The sequence below is a fragment of the Dendrobates tinctorius genome, unplaced genomic scaffold, assembly GCF_039654945.1.
Source record: "Dendrobates tinctorius isolate UK_male_01 unplaced genomic scaffold, ASM3965494v1 ptg000048l, whole genome shotgun sequence".
NCBI lineage: Eukaryota > Metazoa > Chordata > Amphibia > Anura > Dendrobatidae > Dendrobates > Dendrobates tinctorius.
The window spans coordinates 6,357,501-6,375,000 of NW_027361716.1; the positions used below are offsets into that span (position 1 = coordinate 6,357,501).

Sequence of the window (17,500 nt, forward strand, 5' to 3'; positions counted from 1 at the left end):
CAAGATCAAGAGAAAAACCTCTTACCTGATGGCACCCACGGTGGTTCTTTTGATTAGCGGCAAGTCGCACATGTAATGTTGCTCCAGAATAGATTATCTAAAGAACAGTCAAAGATAAAGTCAGTTTGGTCCTAGAAACTCGCTCCATCACAGATCACTGTCATGGGGAATAGACTAGTAAACATGCAAATTGAACAACAAAGATAAAAGGTCAAAAAGTTTTTGAAACATAGACGTAGTCAGCAGGATTTGAACCTGCGCGGGAAGACCCCAATAGATTTCTAGTGCATCGCCTTAACCACTCGGCCACGACTACTCGGACGTCAAGCTGTTTTGAGTTTCACACATGTTTTCTAATAGCACCATGATCAAGCTCAGTGATCAACCCTCTGGAAGACATCTCAGAAAATGAAAAGAAAATACAAGGTCTCAGTAAAATGCAAAAATCTGATTTAAAGTCATCATCAATGGGAACCATTCACAGTTTAAAGCTTTTCCCTCTTCATAATGTGGATTTGGAGTCAGTCAGCTCCAAAAACATCTTTAAAAATAATCCAAAAATGCTGAGAAGACTGAACATAATCATTTCCAAGTAAAAAAGACTTGATGTTCATTTGATCAGGCTTTGGAGCGTCTATTAACCATCTCAAGTTTCCAAAAATGTCCAGCGGTTAACTGAAATTACCATATCAATCTTCAGATGTTTTTCACTTTGAACAGCTCCATACCTATAATACAAGTCAACGGTAAGGTTCGAAAGACCCTATAAAGGGTCCTGATTGACTTTTGTGTGCTACAAAAAAAGCCACAAAACACATTCAAAAGACGCCGAAAAGAATTTTTAGAAAAACACCACCAAAAATGTTTATAAGGCACTTTAGGAAATTCTGGAAAACACAAGAAAAGATGGCTTAGAGAAAAATCAAAAACACTTCCTGAAGCCATTTTGGCTTCAAATCCTTGTCAGATTCACCCACTTGGAAAGAGTGTTATGTGAATATTGATTCAAGTCACAGAGTATGAGATTGCTTGGTATGACATAGACAATTTTAATTTTTGCTAATCCTACTTGATTGACAGCTTTGACCATGGTATTCCATGAATCCTTGAACTCTTTTTTTGTCTTTTATTATGTGGATTTTAAATTGCTTGTTTCATCATAAACATTGGGCATCGTCGATCTGAGTGCAGATGGAAAAATCGAAATGTGTGCCCAGGTTCCACTGAGATTTGAATTCAGATCACAGGATTCAAAGTCCAGAGTGCTAACCATTACACCATGGAACCAACCATTACACAGTCATGGCTGCGGCTTGTTGTGCTGAATAAAGCATATGAAATCGTGAACGATGGCGAAAACAGGCTCCAAAGCTGCAGTGCAAATCTGCAATCATACACAATGGTAAATTGATATCTTATAACCTCTCATTCCACAAATTTACCAACATTTCCACGATATCACAGCTAGGACAGTTTGAAATGTTGATGAAAAGTGGCTAGTAAAAAGATTGCTGTATCTGTTACTTGGAAAAAGTGTGAAAAAAATAAATTGCAAAACTTATACTATTAGAAAACTGTTCATCCAGTAGTTGATAAAGATTAGCATTGCATGGTAAAAGGCTTCATCTGAGAGATAATTTAAGGTTTGTGCAAATCAAAGTGCATGTCCCAGTCCATTAGCCAGGACAGCGGTCTGTGGCTGCTGGACAAGATCAAGAGAAAAACCTCTTACCTGATGGCACCCACGGTGCTTCTTTTGATTAGCGGCAAGTCGCACATGTAATGTTGCTCCAGAATAGATTATCTAAAGAACAGTCAAAGATAAAGTCAGTTTGGTCCTAGAAACTCGCTCCGTAACAGATCACTGTCATGGGGAATAGACTAGTAAAGATGCAAATTGAACAACAAAGATAAAAGGTCAAAAACTTATTGAAACATAGACGTAGTCGGCAGGATTTGAACCTGCGCGGGAAGACCCCAATAGATTTCTAGTCCATCGCCTTAACCACTCGGCCACGACTACTCGGACGTCAAGCTGTTTTGAGTTTCACACATGTTTTCTAATAGCACCATGATCAAGCTCAGTGATCAACCCTCTGGAAGACATCTCAGAAAATGAAAAGAAAATACAAGGTCTCAGTAAAATGCAAAAATCTGATTTAAAGTCATCATCAATGGGAACCATTCACAGTTTAAAGCTTTTCCCTCTTCATAATGTGGATTTGGAGTCAGTCAGCTCCAAAAACATCTTTAAAAATAATCCAAAAATGCTGAGAAGACTGAACATAATCATTTCCAAGTAAAAAAGACTTGATGTTCATTTGATCAGGCTTTGGAGCGTCTATTAACCATCTCAAGTTTCCAAAAATGTCCAGCGGTTAACTGAAATTACCATATCAATCTTCAGCTGTTTTTCACTTTGAACAGCTCCATACCTATAATACAAGTCAACGGTAAGGTTCGAAAGACCCTATAAAGGGTCCTGATTGACTTTTGTGTGCTACAAAAAAAGCCACAAAACACATTCAAAAGACGCCGAAAAGAATTTTTAGAAAAACACCACCAAAAATGTTTATAAGGCACTTTAGGAAATTCTGGAAAACACAAGAAAAGATGGCTTAGAGAAAAATCAAAAACACTTCCTGAAGCCATTTTGGCTTCAAATCCTTGTCAGATTCACCCACTTGGAAAGAGTGTTATGTGAATATTGACTCAAGTCACAGAGTATGAGATTGCTTGGTATGACATAGACAATTTTAATTTTTGCTAATCCTACTTGATTGACAGCTTTGACCATGGTATTCCATGAATCCTTGAACTCTTTTTTTGTCTTTTATTATGTGGATTTTAAATTGCTTGTTTCATCATAAACATTGGGCATCGTCGATCTGAGTGCAGATGGAAAAATCGAAATGTGTGCCCAGGTTCCACTGAGATTTGAATTCAGATCACAGGATTCAAAGTCCAGAGTGCTAACCATTACACCATGGAACCAACCATTACACAGTCATGGCTGCGGCTTGTTGTGCTGAATAAAGCATATGAAATCGTGAACGATGGCGAAAACAGGCTCCAAAGCTGCAGTGCAAATGTGCAATCATACACAATGGTAAATTGATATCTTATAACCTCTCATTCCACAAATTTACCAACATTTCCACGATATCACAGCTAGGACAGTTTGAAATGTTGATGAAAAGTGGCTAGTAAAAAGATTGCTGTATCTGTTACTTGGAAAAAGTGTGAAAAAAATAAATTGCAAAACTTATACTTTTAGAAAACTGTTCATCCAGTAGTTGATAAAGATTAGCATTGCATGGTAAAAGGCTTCATCTGAGAGATAATTTAAGGTTTGTGCAAATCAAAGTGCATGTCCCAGTCCATTAGCCAGGACAGCGGTCTGTGGCTGCTGGACAAGATCAAGAGAAAAACCTCTTACCTGATGGCACCCACGGTGCTTCTTTTGATTAGCGGCAAGTCGCACATGTAATGTTGCTCCAGAATAGATTATCTAAAGAACAGTCAAAGATAAAGTCAGTTTGGTCCTAGATTCTCGCTCCATAACAGATCACTGTCATGGGGAATAGACTAGTAAAGATGCAAATTGAACAACAAAGATAAAAGGTCAAAAAGTTATTGAAACATAGACGTAGTCGGCAGGATTTGAACCTGCGCGGGGAGACCCCAATGGATTTCTAGTCCATCGCCTTAACCACGCAGCCACAACTACTCAGACGTCAAGCTGTTATGAGTTTCACACATGTTTTCTAATAGCACCATGATCAAGCTCAGTGATCAACCCTCTGGAAGACATCTCAGAAAATGAAAAGAAAATACAAGGTCTCAGTAAAATGCAAAAATCTGATTTAAAGTCATCATCAATGGGAACCATTCACAGTTTAAAGCTTTTCCCTCTTCATAATGTGGATTTGGAGTCAGTCAGCTCCAAAAACATCTTTAAAAATAATCCAAAAATGCTGAGAAGACTGAACATAATCATTTCCAAGTAAAAAAGACTTGATGTTCATTTGATCAGGCTTTGGAGCGTCTATTAACCATCTCAAGTTTCCAAAAATGTCCAGCGGTTAACTGAAATTACCATATCAATCTTCAGCTGTTTTTCACTTTGAACAGCTCCATACCTATAATACAAGTCAACGGTAAGGTTCGAAAGACCCTATAAAGGGTCCTGATTGACTTTTGTGTGCTACAAAAAAAGCCACAAAACACATTCAAAAGACGCCGAAAAGAATTTTTAGAAAAACACCACCAAAAATGTTTATAAGGCACTTTAGGAAATTCTGGAAAACACAAGAAAAGATGGCTTAGAGAAAAATCAAAAACACTTACTGAAGCCATTTTGGCTTCAAATCCTTGTCAGATTCACCCACTTGGAAAGAGTGTTATGTGAATATTGACTCAAGTCACAGAGTATGAGATTGCTTGGTATGACATAGACAATGAGTGACATAGACAATTTTAATTTTTGCTAATCCTACTTGATTGACAGCTTTGACCATGGTATTCCATGAATCCTTGAACTCTTTTTTTGTCTTTTATTATGTGGATTATAAATTGCTTGTTTCATCATAAACATTGGGCATCGTCGATCTGAGTGCAGATGGCAAAATCGAAATGTGTGCCCAGGTTTCACTGAGATTTGAATTCAGATAACAGGATTCAAAGTCCAGAGTGCTAACCATTACACCATAGAACCAACCATTACACAGTCATGTCTGCGGCTTGTTGTGCTGAATAAAGCATATGAAATCGTGAACGATGGCGAAAACAGGCTCCAAAGCTGCAGTGCAAATCTGCAATCATACACAATGGTAAATTGATTTCTTATAACCTTTCATTCCACAAATTTACCAACATTTCCACGATATCACAGCTAGGACAGTTTGAAATGTTGATGAAAAGTGGCTAGTAAAAAGATTGCTGTATCTGTTACTTGGAAAAAGTGTGAAAAAAATAAATTGCAAAACTTATACTGTTAGAAAACTGTTCATCCAGTAGTTGATAAAGATTAGCATTGCATGGTAAAAGGCTTCATCTGAGAGATAATTTAAGGTTTGTGCAAATCAAAGTGCATGTCCCAGTCTATTAGCCAGGACAGCGGTCTGTGGCTGCTGGACAAGATCAAGAGAAAAACCTCTTACCTGATGGCACCCACGGTGCTTCTTTTGATTAGCGGCAAGTCGCACATGTAATGTTGCTCCAGAATAGATTATCTAAAGAACAGTCAAAGATAAAGTCAGTTTGGTCCTAGAAACTCGCTCCATCACAGATCACTGTCATGGGGAATAGACTAGTAAACATGCAAATTGAACAACAAAGATAAAAGGTCAAAAACTTTTTGAAACATAGACGTAGTCGGCAGGATTTGAACCTGCGCGGGGAGACCCCAATGGATTTCTAGTCCATCGCTTTAAGCACTCGGCCACGACTACTCGGACGTCAAGCTGTTATGAGTTTCAAACATGTTTTCTAATAGCACCATGATCAAGCTCAGTGATCAACCCTCTGGAAGACATCTCAGAAAATGAAAAGAAAATACAAGGTCTCAGTAAAATGCAAAAATCTGATTTAACGTCATCATCAATGGGAACCATTCACAGTTTAAAGCTTTTCCCTCTTCATAATGTGGATTTGGAGTCAGTCAGCTCCAAAAACATCTTTAAAAATAATCCAAAAATGCTGAGAAGACTGAACATAATCATTTCCAAGTAAAAAAGACTTGATGTTCATTTGATCAGGCTTTGGAGCGTCTATTAACCATCTCAAGTTTCCAAAAATGTCCAGCAGTTAACTGAAATTACCATATCAATCTTCAGCTGTTTTTCACTTTGAACAGCTCCATACCTATAATACAAGTCAACGGTAAGGTTCGAAAGACCCTATAAAGGGTCCTGATTGACTTTTGTGTGCTACAAAAAAAGCCACAAAACACATTCAAAAGACGCCGAAAAGAATTTTTAGAAAAACACCATCAAAAATGTTTATAAGGCACTTTAGGAAATTCTGGAAAACACAAGAAAAGATGGCTTAGAGAAAAATCAAAAACACTTCCTGAAGCCATTTTGGCTTCAAATCCTTGTCAGATTCACCCACTTGGAAAAAATGTTATGTGAATATTGACTCAAGTCACAGAGTATGAGATTGCTTGGTATGACATAGACAATTTTAATTTTTGCTAATCCTACTTGATTGACAGCTTTGGTGTTCCATGAATCCTTGAACTCTTTTTTTGTCTTTTATTATGTGGATTTTAAATTGCTTGTTTCATCATAAACATTGGGCATCGTCGATCTGAGTGCAGATGGAAAAATCGAAATGTGTGCCCAGGTACCACTGAGATTTGAACTCAGATCACAGAATTCAAAGTCCAGAGTGCTAACCATTACACCATGGAACCAACCATTACACAGTCATGGCTGCGGCTTGTTGTGCTGAATAAAGCATATGAAATCGTGAACGATGGCGAAAACAGGCTCCAAAGCTGCAGTGCAAATCTGCAATCATACACAATGGTAAATTGATATTTTATAACCTTTCATTCCACAAGTTTACCAACATTTCCACGATATCACAGCTAGGACAGTTTGAAATGTTGATGAAAAGTGGCTAGTAAAAAGATTGCTGTATCTGTTACTTGGAAAAAGTGTGAAAAAAATAAATTGCAAAACTTATACTGTTAGAAAACTGTTCATCCAGTATTTGATAAAGATTAGTATTGCATGGTAAAAGGCTTCATCTGAGAGATAATTTAAGGTTTGTGCAAATCAAAGTGCATGTCCCAGTCCATTAGCCAGGACAGAGGTCTGTGGCTGCTGGACAAGATCAAGAGAAAAACCTCTTACCTGATGGCACCCACGGTGCTTCTTTTGATTAGCGGCAAGTCGCACATGTAATGTTGCTCCAGAATAGATTATCTAAAGAACAGTCAAAGATAAAGTCAGTTTGGTCCAAGAAACTCGCTCCATCACAGATCACTGTCATGGGGAATAGACTAGTAAACATGCAAATTGAACAACAGAGATAAAAGGTCAAAAAGTTATTGAAACATAGACGTAGTCAGCAGGATTTGCACCTGCGCGGGGAGACCCCAATGGATTTCTTGCCCATCGCCTTAACCACTCGGACACGACTACTCGGACTTCAAGCTGTTATGAGTTTCACACACGTTTTCTAATAGCACCATGATCAAGCTCAGTGATCAACCCTCTGGAAGACATCTCAGAAAATGAAAAGAAAATACAAGGTCTCAGTAAAATGCAAAAATCTGATTTAAAGTCATCATCAATGGGAACCATTCACAGTTTAAAGCTTTTCCCTCTTCATAATGTGGATTTGGAGTCAGTCAGCTCTGAAATTAGAACTGAAATTACCATATCAATCTTTAGCTGTTTTTCACTTTGAACAGCTCCATACCTATACTACACGTCAACGGTAAGGTTCAAAAGACCCTATAAAGGGTCCTGAATGACTTTTGTGTGCTACAAGAAAAGCCACAAAACACATTCAAAAGACGCCGAAAAGAATTTTTAGAAAAACACCACCAAAAATGTTTATAAGGCACTTTAGGAAATTCTGGAAAACACAAGAAAAGATGTCTTAGAGAAAAATCAAAAACACTTCCTGAAGCCATTTTGGCTTCAAATCCTTGTCAGATTCACCCACTTGGAAAGAGTGTTATGTGAATATTGACTCAAGTCACAGAGTATGAGATTGCTTGGTATGACATAGACAATGAGTGACATAGACAATTTTAATTTTTGCTAATCCTACTTGATTGACTGCTTTGACCTTGGTATTCCATGAATACTTGAACTTTTTTTTGTCTTTTATTATGTGGATTTTAAATTGCTTGTTTCATCTTAAACATTGGGCATCGTCGATCTGAGTGCAGATGGAAAAATCGAAATGTGTGCCCAGGTTCCACTGAGATTTGAACTCAGATCACTGGATTCAAAGTCAAGAGTGCTAACCATAACATCATGGAACCAACCATGCCTCAGACATGGCTGCGGCTTGTTGTGCTGAATAAAGCATATGAAATCGTGAACGATGGCGAAAACAGGCTCCAAAGCTGCAGTGCAAACCTGCATTCATACACAATGGTAAATTGATATCTTATAACCTTTCATTCCACAAATTTACCAACATTTCCACGATATCACAGCTAGCGCAGTTTGAAATGTTGATGAAAAGTGGCTAGTGAAAAGATTGCTGTATCTGTTACTTGGAAAAAGTGTGAAAAAAATAAATTGCAAAACTTATACTGTTAGAAAACTGTTCATCCAGTAGTCGATAAAGATTAGCATTGCATGGTAAAAGGCTTCATCTGAGAGATAATTTAAGGTTTGTGCAAATCAAAGTGCATGTCCCAGTCCATTAGCCAGGACAGCGGTCTGTGGCTGCTGGACAAGATCAAGAGAAAATCCTCTTACCTGATGGCACCCACGGTGCTTCTTTTGATTAGCGGCAAGTAGCACATGTAATGTTGCTACAGAATAGATTATCTAAAGAACAGTCAAAGATAAAGTCAGTTTGGTCGAGGAAACTCGCTCCATCACAGATCACTGTCATGGGGAATAGACTAGTAAACATGCAAATTGAACAACAAAGATAAAAGGTCAAAAAAATATTGAAACATAGACATAATCGGCAGGATTTGAACCTGCGCGGGGAGACCCCAATGGATATCTAGTCCATCGCCTTAACCACTCCGCCACGACTACTCAGACGTCAAGCTGTTATGAGTTTCACACACGTTTTCTAATAGCACCATGATCAAGCTCAGTGATCAACCCTCTGGAAGACATCTCAGAAAATGAAAAGAAAATACAAGGTCTCAGTAAAATGCAAAAATCTGATTTAAAGTCATCATCAATGGGAACCATTCACAGTTTAAAGCTTTTCCCTCTTCATAATGTGGATTTGGAGTCAGTCAGCTCCAAAAACATCCTTAAAAATAATCCGAAAATGCTGAGAAGACTGAAAATAATCATTTCCAAGTAAAAAAGACTTGGTGTTCATTTGATCAGGCTTTGGAGCGTCTATTAACCATGTCAAGTTTCCTAAAATGTCCAGCAGTTAACTGAAATTACCATATCAATCTTCAGCTGTTTTTCACTTTGAACAGCTCCATACTTATACTACAAGTCAACGGTAAGGTTCGAAAGACCCTATAAAGGGTCCTGAATGACTTTTGTGTGCTACAAAAAAAGCCACAAAACACATTCAAAAGACGCCGAAAAGAATTTTTAGAAAAACACCACCAAAAATGTTTATAAGGCACTTTAGGAAATTCTGAAAAACACAAGAAAAGATGGCTTAGAGAAAAATCAAAAACACTTCCTGAAGCCATTTTGGCTTCAAATCCTTGTCAGATTCACCCACTTGGAAAGAGTGTTATGTGAATATTGACTCAAGTCACAGTGTATGAGATTGCTTGGTAAGACATAGACAATGAGTGATATAGACAATTTTAATTTTTGCTAATACTACTTGATTGACTGCTTTGACCATGGTATTCCATGGATCCTTGAACTCTTTTTTTGTCTTTTATTATGTGTATTTTAAATTGCTTGTTTCATCATAAACATTGGGCATCGTCGATCTGAGTGCAGATGGAAAAATCGAAATGTGTGCCCAGGTTCCACTGAGATTTGAACTCGGATCACTGGATTCAAAGTCCAGAGTGCTAACCATTACACCATGGAACCAACCATGCCTCAGACATGGCTGCGGCTTGTTGTGCTGAATAAAGCATATGAAATCGTGAACGATGGCAAAAACAGGCTCCAAAGCTGCAGTGCAAATCTGCATTCATACACAATGGTAAATTGATATCTTATAACCTTTCATTCCACAAATTTACCAACATTTCCATGATATCTCAGCTAGCGCATTTTGAAATGTTGATGAAAAGTGGCTAGTAAAAAGATTGCTGTATCTGTTACTTGGAAAAAGTGTGAAAACAATAAATTGCAAAACTTATACTGTTAGAAAACTGTTCATCCAGTAGTCGATAAAGATTAGCATTGCATGGTAAAAGGCTTCATCTGAGAGATAATTTAAGGTTTGTGCAAATCAAAGTGCATGTCCCAGTCCATTAGCCAGGAGAGCGGTCTGTGGCTGCTGGACAAGATCAAGAGAAAAACCTCTTACCTGATGGCACCCACGGTGCTTCTTTTCATTAGCGGCAAGTCGCACATGTAATGTTGCTCCAGAATAGATTATCTAAAGAACAGTCAAAGATAAAGTCAGTTTGGTCCTGGAAACTCGCTCCATCACAGATCACTGTCATGGGGAATAGACTAGTAAACATGCAAATTGAACAACAAAGATAAAAGGTCAAAAAGTTATTGAAACATTGACGTAGTCGGCAGGATTTGCACCTGCGCGGGGAGACCCCAATGGATTTCTTGCCCATCGCCTTAACCACTCGGCCACGACTACTCGGCCTTCAAGCTGTTATGAGTTTCACACACGTTTTCTAATAGCACCATGATCAAGCTCAGTGATCAACCCTCTGGAAGACATCTCAGAAAATGAAAAGAAAATACAAGGTCTCAGTAAAATGCAAAAATCTGATTTAAAGTCATCATCAATGGGAACCATTCACAGTTTAAAGCTTTTCCCTTTCATAATGTGGATTTGGAGTCAGTCAGCTCCAAAAACATCCTTAAAAATAATCCGAAAATGCTGAGAAGACTGAACATAATAATTTCCAAGTAAAAAAGACTTGATGTTCATTTGATCAGGCTTTGGAGCGTCTATTAACCATGTCAAGTTTCCAAAAATGTCCAGCGGTTAACTGAAATTACCATATCAATCTTCAGCTGTTTTTCACTTTGAACAGCTCCATACCTATACTACAAGTCAACGGTAAGGTTCGAAAGACCCTATAAAGGGTCCTGATTGACTTTTGAGTGCTACAAAAAAAGCCACAAAACACATTCAAAAGACGCCGAAAAGAATTTTTAGAAAAACACCACCAAAAATGTTTATAAGGCACTTTAGGAAATTCTGGAAAACACAAGAAAAGATGGCTTAGAGAAAAATCAAAAACACTTCCTGAAGCCATTTTGGCTTCAAATCCTTGTCAGATTCACCCACTTGGAAAGAGTGTTATGTGAATATTGACTCAAGTCACAGAGTATGAGATTGCTTGGTATGACATAGACAATGAGTTTTGTTTCCTGAAGCTAATTTTACATTTTGCTTATCCTACTTGATTGATAGCTTTTGCAAAAATCTGATTTAAAGTCATCATTAGTGTTGAGAGATACCATTCGATACCCAAAAGTATCGTATCGGATGGTATCGCCCGATACAAAAAAAATATCGGGTATCGCCGATTCCGATACCGGAAGTCCCATTCAAGTCAATGGGACTTCCGGTATCGGAATTAAAAAAAGCCCTTTATTTCCTTGTTGGCTAATTCTACATAATTGAAAACAAATAAGAATCATGTAGAATGTATTGGTGGAGGAGACAAATAAAGGCATAGTGGTTTATTCAAATCACATGGCATAGCATTAATTCCAATTTTTTTTTTCAAGACGTTCGGAGTTAAAAAGATATTGACTATGTTAACCTTTTTTTTATATTTTGTCAGATATGTATGTTTCACAACTTCCATGCTCTTCACCTTCTTTTGTACTTCTCCCACACTTTCTCCTTCATGAACGCAGCAGTAGCATTTTTTTCATCAACTTTTTCTTCACCTTATTCATCTTCTTCTTCATCTTCTTCCCATTAATTTTTTTTTCCATTCTTCATATTCTTCTTATTCAGCTATTATTAACTTTAATATGCTATTTCTTCATCTTCTTCCTATTCTTCTTTGTTTTCATTTTCTTATGATGACAGGCATTCCTGTTGTACTTATCTATAAAAGTTATAAGATTACACCTTACGTTCTGCCTGTCACTAAAGATTTACAACAGGATTTGTCCGCGCTCAGTTTGGCCTGCAGCAGGGGCACCACGAGGAGGAACGGACTCACCCCCATTTACTGCTTAGTCTTCTTCTGCTTATAATTTTGATTTCTTCTATGCTGATTTTTAGTCTTATGCTTAATGTTCTTCTGCTTTCTGTTCTTCTGCTTTTGCTTCTTCTGCTTCTTGTTCTTCTGTCTTTTGTTCTGTATCTTGGTGGTTGTCTTCATGTTCTTTGTTCTCTTGGTCTTATTATTTAGGGTCATATTTCTGGTCTTCTTTGGTGTGGTCTTCAGGGTCGTCGTCATCAGGGTCGTCGTCATGGAGATCAATAAGGATTACCAAAGACAATTTCAAAAAGCTTGATCTTGGAAATGTAGCAGAAGGTACAAGAAGGCTGAGAAACTGGCGAGAACCAGCAGACAGTGCTGGCACCTGGATGGGTAGCAGAAGGAACAAGAGCCAATGGCACTACCGAGGACCAACTGACGGTGCTGGACCACGGTTACTAAGCAGAAGGTACCTGTGCTAAAAAGCACTACCAAGAACCAGCTGACGGTGCTGGACCTCGGATACCGAGATGGAGGCACCTAGGCCAAAGGCTGTGGCGAGCACCAGCAGACAGTGCTGGCACCCAGATGGGTAGCAGAAGGAACAAGAGCCAATGGCACTACCAAGGACCAACTGACGGTGCTGGACCACGGTTACTAAGCAGAAGGTACCTGTGCTAAAAAGCACTACCAAGGACCAGCTGACAGTGCTGGACTTCGGATACCGAGTTGGAGGCACCTAGGCCAAAGGCCCTGGCGAGAACCAGCAGACAGTGCTGGAACCCGGATGGGTGGCAGGAGGTACCCATTCAAAGCAAAGTAGCCAGGCCGCAAGCCGGCCGCAGTTACCGAAACCCACAGTCCTACAGGGGGTCCATGTCCCATTGGCACTACGGATCCAGCCTTCAGTGCCAGTTCCCGCAGCCCACATAGGAGTCACCTAAACTGCAGGCACCGTAGAGTCGGCTAACCCGGCCGCAAGACGACAGGACAACGGATTGGTGGCATAGTGACCTTGACACTACCCGGAAACAGCAGGCGTGCTGAAAACAGGCTGGGCAACAGGGAGTACCCGTGCCAAAGACACTGCTGAGAACCAGCTGACAGTGCTGGAACCCAGATGGGTAGCAAAAGCTACAAGAGCCAATGGCACTACCGAGGAACAGCTGACGGTGCTGGACCACGGTTACTAGGCAGGAGGTACCTGTGCTAGCAAGCACTGCCTTGGCAGTTGACGGTGGCAAGTCCAGCTAACGGTGCTGGACTTCGGATACCGAGATGGAGGCACCTAGGCCAAAGGCTGTGGCGAGAACTACTGAACGTGCAAACCACCCTTGGGGGTGAAGGGGTTAAGGTTTGTGCACATCAAAGCACATGTCCCAGTCCATCAGCCAGGACAGCGGTCTGTGGCTGCTGGACAAGATCAAGAGAAAAACCTCTTACATGATGGCACCCACGGTGCTTCTTTTGATTAGCGGCAAGTCGCACATGTAATGTTGCTCCAGAATAGATTATCTAAAGAACAGATAAAGATAAAGTCAGTTTGGTCCTAGAGACTCGCTCCATCACAGATCACTGTCATGGGGAATAGACTAGTAAACATGCAAATTGAACAACAAAGATAAAAGGTCAAAAAGTTATTGAAACATAGACGTCAGGATTTGAACCTGTGCGGGAAAACCCCAATGGATTTCTAGTCCATGTTAAAAACATGTGTGAAGTTCATAACAGCTTGACGTCCAAGTAGTCGTGGCCGAGTGGTTAAGGCGATGGACTTGAAATCCATTGGGGTCTCCCCGTGCAGTCTCCTGCCGACTACGTTTCAATAACTTTTTGACCTTTTATCTTTGTTGTTCAATTTGCATGTTTACTAGTCTATTCCCCATGACAGTGATCTGTGATGGAGCGAGTTTCTAGGACCAATCTGACTTTATCTTTGACTGTTCTTTAGATAATCTATTCTGGAGCAACATTACATGTGCGACTTGCTGCTAATCAAAAGAAGCACCGTGGGTGCCATCAGGTAAGAGGTTTTTCTCTTGATCTTGTCCAGCAGCCACAGACCTCTGTCCTGGCTAATGGACTGGGACATGCACTTTGATTTGCACAAACCTTAAATTATCTCTCAGATGAAGCCTTTTACCATGCAATGCTAATCTTTATCGACTACTGGATGAACAGTTTTCAAACATTATAAGTTTTGCAATTTATTTTTTTCACACTTTTTCCAAGTAACAGATGCAGCAATCTTTTTACTAGCCACTTTTCATCAACATTTCAAACTGCGCTAGCTGTGATATCGTGGAAATGTTGGTAAATTTGTGGAATGAAAGGTTATAAGATATCAATTTACCATTGTGTATGATTGCAGATTTGCACTGCAGCTTTGGAGCCTGTTTTCGCCATCGTTCACGATTTCATATGCTTTATTCAGCAAAACAAGCCGCAGCCATGATTGCGTCATGGTTGGTTCCATGGTGTAATGGTTAGCACTCTGGACTTTGAATCCAATAATCTGAGTTCAAATCTCAGTAGAACCTGGGCACATATTTCGATTTTTCCATCTGCACTCAGATCGACAATGCCCAATGTTGATGATGAAACAAGCAATTTAAAATCCACATAATAAAAGACAAAAAATGAGTTCAAGGATTCATGGAATACCATCGTCAAAGCAGTAGGATTAGGATCAAGTAGGATTAGCAAAAATTAAAATTGTCTATGTCACTCATTGTCTATGTCATACCAAACAATCTCATACTCTGTGACTTGAGTCAATATTCACATAACATGAAAAAAGACTTGATGTTCATTTGATCAGGCTTTGGAGCGTCTATTAACCATCTGAAGATTCCAAAAATGTCCAGCGGTTAACTGAAATTACCATATCAATCTTCAGCTGTTTTTCACTTTGAACAGCTCCATACCTATAATACTAGTCAACGGTAAGGTTCGAAAGACCCTATAAAGGGTCCTGATTGACTTTTGTGTGCTACAAAAAAAGCCACAAAACACATTCAAAAGACGCCGAAAAGAATTTTTAGAAAAACACCACCAAAAATGTTTATAAGGCACTTTAGGAAATTCTGGAAAACACAAGAAAAGATGGCTTAGAGAAAAATCAAAAACACTTCCTGAAGCCATTTTGGCTTCAAATCCTTGTCAGATTCACCCACTTGGAAAGAGTGTTATGTGAATATTGACTCAAGTCACAGAGTATGAGATTGCTTGGTATGACATAGACAATGAGTGACATAGACAATTTTAATTTTTGCTAATCCTACTTGATTGACTGCTTTGACCATGGTATTCCATGAATCCTTGAACTCTTTTTTGGTCTTTTATTATGTGGATTTTAAATTGCTTGTTTCATCATAAACATTGGGCATCGTCGATCTGAGTGCAGATGGAAAAATTGAAATGTGTGCCCAGGTTACACTGAGTTTTGAATTCAGATAACAGGATTAAAAGTCCAGAGTGCTAACCATTACACCATGGAACCAACCATTACACAGTCATGGCTGCGGCTTGTTGTGCTGAATAAAGCATATGAAATTGTGAACGATGGCGAAAACAGGCTCCAAAGCTGCAGTGCAAATCTGCAATCATACACAATGGTAAATTGATATCTTATAACCTTTCATTCCACAAATTTACCAACATTTCCACGATATCACAGCTAGGACAGTTTGAAATGTTGATGAAAAGTGGCTAGTAAAAAGATTGCTGTATCTGTTACTTGGAAAAAGTGTGAAAAAAATAAATTGCAAAACTTATACTGTTAGAAAACTGTTCATCCAGTAGTTGATAAAGATTAGCATTGAATGGTAAAAGGCTTCATCTGAGAGATAATTTAAGTTTTGTGCAAATCAAAGTGTATGTCCCAGTCCATTAGCCAGAACAGCGGTCTGTGGCTGCTGGACAAGATCAAGAGAAAAACCTCTTACCTGATGGCACCCACGGTGCTTCTTTTGATTAGCGGCAAGTCGCACATGTAATGTTGCTCCAGAATAGATTATCTAAAGAACAGTCAAAGATAAAGTCAGTTTGGTCCTAGAAACTAGCTCCATCACAGATCACTGTCATGGGGAATAGACTAGTAAACATGCAAATTGAACAACAAAGGTAAAAGGTCAAAAAGTTTATGAAACATAGACGTAGTCGGCAGGATTTGAACCTGCGCGGTGAGACCCCAATGGCTTTCTAGTCCATCGCCTTAACCACTCGGCCACGACTACTCAGACGTCAAGCTGTTATGAGTTTCACACACCTTTTCTAATAGCTCCATGATCAAGCTCAGTGATCAACCCTCTGGAAGACATCTCAGAAAAAGAAAAGAGAATACAAGGTCTCAGTAAAATGCAAAAATCTGATTTAAATTCATCATCCATGGGAACCATTCACAGTTTAAAGCTTTTCCCTCTTCATAATGTGGATTTGGAGTCAGTCAGCTCCAAAAACATCTTTAAAAATAATCCAAAAATGCTGAGAAGACTGAACATAATCATTTCCAAGTAAAAAAGACTTGATGTTCATTTGATCAGGCTTTGGAGCGTCTATTAACCATCTCAAGTTTCCAAAAATGTCCAGCGGTTAACTGAAATTACCATATCAATCTTCAGCTGTTTTTCACTTTGAACAGCTCCATACCTATAATACAAGTCAAGGGTAAGGTTCGAAAGACCCTATAAAGGGTCCTGATTGACTTTTGTGTGCTACAAAAAAAGCCACAAAACACATTCAAAAGACGCCGAAAAGAATTTTTAGAAAAACACCACCAAAAATGTTTATAAGGCACTTTAGGAAATTCTGGAAAACACAAGAAAAGATGGCTTAGAGAAAAATCGAAAACACTTCCTGAAGCCATTTTGGCTTCAAATCCTTGTCAGATTCACCCACTTGGAAAGAGTGTTATGTGAATAATGAGATTGCTTGGTATGACATTGACAATGAGTGACATAAACAATTTTAATTTTGCTAATCCTACTTGATTGACAGCTTTGACCATGGTATTCCATGAATCCTTGAACTCTTTTTTTGTCTTTTATTATGTGGATTTTAAATTGCTTGTTTCATCATAAACATTGGGCATCGTCGATCTGAGTGCAGATGGAAAAATCGAAATATGTGCCCAGGTTCCACTGAGATTTGAATTCAGATCACATGATTCAAAGTCCAGAGTGCTAACCATTACACAGTCATGGCTGCGGCTTGTTGTGCAGAATAAAGCATATGAAATCGTGAACGATGGCGAAAACAGGCTCCAAAGCTGCAGTGCAAATCTGCAATCATACACAATGGTAAATTGATATCTTATAACCTTTCATTCCACAAATTTACCAACATTTCCACGATATCACAGCTAGGACAGTTTGAAATGTTGATGAAAAGTGGCTAGTAAAAAGATTGCTGTATCTGTTACTTGGAAAAAGTGTGAAAAAAATAAATTGCAAAACTTATACTGTTAGAAAACTGTTCATCCAGTAGTTGATAAAGATT

General features: G+C 38.9%; 7 non-coding genes across 7 annotated transcripts; all 7 read right to left on the bottom strand.

Annotated features, from left to right (window-relative positions):
- Positions 1 to 1,215: 1,215 nt before the first annotated feature.
- On the bottom strand, positions 1,216 to 1,287 carry TRNAQ-UUG (transfer RNA glutamine (anticodon UUG)). The gene has a single exon. It is a non-coding gene; the product is annotated as a tRNA-Gln (tRNA).
- Positions 1,288 to 1,941: 654 nt separating this feature from the next.
- Positions 1,942 to 2,023, bottom strand: TRNAS-AGA (transfer RNA serine (anticodon AGA)). Its single transcript has one exon. It is a non-coding gene; the product is annotated as a tRNA-Ser (tRNA).
- An 899-nt stretch (positions 2,024 to 2,922) lies between these two features.
- On the bottom strand, positions 2,923 to 2,994 carry TRNAQ-UUG (transfer RNA glutamine (anticodon UUG)). Its single transcript has one exon. It is a non-coding gene; the product is annotated as a tRNA-Gln (tRNA).
- Positions 2,995 to 3,648: 654 nt separating this feature from the next.
- Positions 3,649 to 3,730, bottom strand: TRNAS-AGA (transfer RNA serine (anticodon AGA)). Its single transcript has one exon. It is a non-coding gene; the product is annotated as a tRNA-Ser (tRNA).
- Positions 3,731 to 5,371: 1,641 nt separating this feature from the next.
- Positions 5,372 to 5,453, bottom strand: TRNAS-AGA (transfer RNA serine (anticodon AGA)). Its single transcript has one exon. It is a non-coding gene; the product is annotated as a tRNA-Ser (tRNA).
- Positions 5,454 to 9,659: 4,206 nt separating this feature from the next.
- Positions 9,660 to 9,731, bottom strand: TRNAQ-UUG (transfer RNA glutamine (anticodon UUG)). The gene has a single exon. It is a non-coding gene; the product is annotated as a tRNA-Gln (tRNA).
- Positions 9,732 to 16,157: 6,426 nt separating this feature from the next.
- On the bottom strand, positions 16,158 to 16,239 carry TRNAS-AGA (transfer RNA serine (anticodon AGA)). Its single transcript has one exon. It is a non-coding gene; the product is annotated as a tRNA-Ser (tRNA).
- Positions 16,240 to 17,500: the final 1,261 nt, after the last annotated feature.